The following is a 3,340-nucleotide window of genomic DNA, read 5'->3' as shown; positions in this document are numbered from 1 at the left end:
AGGGGGCACAGCCGGGGGTGTGGGGGGGGCGGTGCTGACCCAGACTGGCCAAAGGGCTATTCCATACCATGTGACATCATGCTCAGTATATAAGCTGGGGGAAGAAGAAGAAGGAAGGAGGGGGATGTTTGTAGTGATGGCGTTTGTCTTCCCAAGTAACCGTTAGGTGTGATGGAGCCCTGCTTTCCTGGGGATGGCTGAACACCTGCCTGCCGATGGGAAGTAGTGAATGAATTCCTTGTTTTGCTTTGTTTGCGTGCACGGTTTTTGCTTTGCCTATTTAACTGTTCTATTTTATTTTACTTCAGTTATTAAACTGTCTTTATCTCAACCCATGAGTTTTCTCCCTTTTACCCTTCTGATTCTCTCCTCCATCCCACTGGTGGGGAGTGAGCGAGCAGCTGCGTGGTGCTTAGTTGCCAGCTGGGGTTAAACCACAACACTAACAAAATGACAATGCCTTCCATGGGTCATACTATTTGGGTTAGTAGTGATGGAACTTGGACTAATCAATTGCCCTTAAAAGGAAAGGTGCATCAACATACTTTAGGTGTACTAACCTTGTGCCCCTTATGGAGAAAGGGACCTTTAGATTCCCAATTCTGGGGAAAATAGAGGCGAGATGAAACAGACCCATGGAGACACCCCTCTACAGGAACGACAGTAGGATGGATATTAGAGGCCATTTTTAGTCCTGAAATTGCATCATTTCAAAATCGCATGTGGCTATATAATTTAACAGGACAAATAGAAATATTAGCTAATGCGACAAGAAGAGGGCTACAAGATTTGAATACCCAACTACAAGCTACATCTAAAATGGCTTTACAAAAGAGATTAGCGTTAGACTTAATGTTACTACATGAACATGGAGTTTGTGGCTATTTAGATTTAAATAATACAAGACTGCTGTGTTCACATCCCAAACATTACAGAAAATCTAGAGGATCAGTTGGACAAAATAAAACAAGTGGCAAAGTCAAGTCGTGACCTGAGGGCCTCAATGGAAGTGGGATGGTTAAACAAAATTCTACATGGACTTGGATTCTCCCTTACTGGATGGTTGCAGAGCTTATTGGAAAATTTAATCATTGTCATAACTGTAGTCATAATTGCTTGTATTTTACTTGGATGCATTAGGAGTATGCTAGTAAGACAAGTCACAGGAAATTATGTACTGTGGATGAAAAGAAAGAGTGAGACATATGAGACTCGTGATAGGGTCTCATAGTCTCAAAGGGGGGAAAATGATATCCTGCAGAAAGTGAAAATTTTCCACTGAGCAAAACTACAAACCACCTGTGCTCTGGGAAAGGAATCTTGGAGGGGGGGGGGGGGGAGCTAAAAGATATGAAAGTATTTGTTTAATTAACAAACTGTGGAAAACTAACAGCTATACCCTTGAAGAAGAGCTACTGGACTGATAAAAAGGGAACATCTTGGCACCAAAGACTGGATGGTGGCCAGAAAAACATGAAGTCTGATAAAACCGCAGTAACTGGGTGAAAGGTAAATGTAGCGAGGGGAGATCGCGACCACCGACTCAATTCAGGACCGAAAAGACTTGCCCCCCACGCACACATGAAAGGAGCATGCGTACTAATTTGCATAGCAAGCGAGGCTAATTTTAATATAGTAAACCAATAGTGTACGAAATGTTAATCACTAACCAATAAGTGTAAAATTAGGCGGGATTATACTAATCATGTAGTAAAATAAATATGCTGTAGTTTTGTATGAAGATGTGCTAGCTTTGTGGATTTACCACCTAGCACCCATCTCTGCGCCGACATGAAATAAAATACCTCTGCTCTGTGTATTAATTGGCATCTGCATACCGGGCGAATGACCCCACTTTCGGGACAACATCCAGAAGGATGCTGTGAGGGGCAGTATCAAAAGCCTCACTAAAATCCAGAAAAACTACATCTACCACCTTCCCTTCATCCACTAGGCAGGTGACTTTATCATAGAAGGATATCAAATTAAACAAGACTTTCCCTTTGTGAACCCATGTTGACTGCGCCTGATGATCGCACTGTCCTTTAAATGCCTTTCAATAGCACCCAGTATGAACTTCTCCATAATTTTTTCAGGTGCTGAGGTTAGACTGACAGGTCTGTAGTTCCCTGGGTCTTCCCTCACGTCCTTCTTGTAAATTGGAATAACATTGGCTAGCTTCCAGTCAGCAGGGACCCCCCCAGACTCCCAAGACCTTTGGTAGATGATCAAGAGGGGTCCTGCCATAACATCCTCTAGCTCCTTCAGTACTGAAGAGAGTACTGAGAGATTCTTGCAAGAATAAGCGGCGACATATAGAAATGGGAAGCCATGAAAACAGGAGACACTAAGAGGAGGGTTTGAGAGACACAAAAAGGATCAAAGCAGTGACAGCAGCACAAGAGAGTACACAGAACTTTAAAAATACCTTACATTTTCAGCATTGACATGCATGGCTAGATCTATTTAATACATAGGCAGGATTTAGATGCTTGATTTGGTGCTTAAGTTCCAAAATTAGGTACCCAACATCATCACTGCTACTTAACCCTGAATATCTATTAGCACACGTAGCTGCTATTGCTCAAGATAGTTGACATCTCCAGTACCATCTTAATTTCAATCAGTTTCATTTCTGTTCATATCTATGGATAGTTCCACATTCCTCTGCTTCCCTCAGCTGTGACACCCTAATCAAGGACATCCTCAGAAAACTAGGCTGAAGACAGACAGCAAGACTAATGACAAGTGTTCCCTGGAGCTAGGGCTTAAAACCCATGTTTCTCTACTCCCAGATGTGTGAGCTAATCCATAAACTGATCTTCTTTTGGACTCCCAATTAATATTTAATTATTTCATGCAAAGCAAAGCACCTTCAAAAGGAGACACTGCAACCATTCCACCTCAGAGTATTTTATAGCCAGGATACTTTCCTGGAAGATAGGATACACTGATTAGAGCTCCCTCAAGCAGAGGAAGGAACTGAACACAAGCCTGCTTTTTAACAAAAAAGGCATTCTCTTAACAAAAATATACATTCTCCGTCTTTAGCAAGCTTACAGTCTCAATTAACCAGACATTAGCCCTTTGCAAACTGCTTACCAGTGAAACAGCATAAAGTTCAAACTAAATACATTAAATCAACTTTAAATGGGTCTGTCTCCTCCAGACAAAGCTATTTCTACTTTGGAAGGCAACACATTCAACTGGGATTGTAAGGGATGGTGTTACGTCCCACCTGGGGAGGAGGGGGGAGGAGTGACAAAGATTCGCAAATCCTCTCGGTGTGGATTAAGGTGGGCCAACACTCAAGGTCCGTACACAAAACAGCAGCTTTAAT

General features: G+C 42.3%; 1 pseudogene; it reads left to right on the top strand.

Moving 5' to 3' along the window:
* Positions 1 to 450: 450 nt before the first annotated feature.
* On the top strand, positions 451 to 2,128 carry LOC148054081 (uncharacterized; annotated as a pseudogene).
* Positions 2,129 to 3,340: the final 1,212 nt, after the last annotated feature.

The sequence above is a fragment of the Nipponia nippon genome, unplaced genomic scaffold (genome assembly GCF_047370975.1).
Source record: "Nipponia nippon isolate SJK-2023a ecotype South Korea unplaced genomic scaffold, ASM4737097v1 scaffold_34, whole genome shotgun sequence".
Classification (NCBI taxonomy): Eukaryota; Metazoa; Chordata; class Aves; order Pelecaniformes; family Threskiornithidae; genus Nipponia; species Nipponia nippon.
Note: the sequence above shows the minus strand (reverse complement) of the source record. Positions and strands in the feature narration are given on the sequence as shown.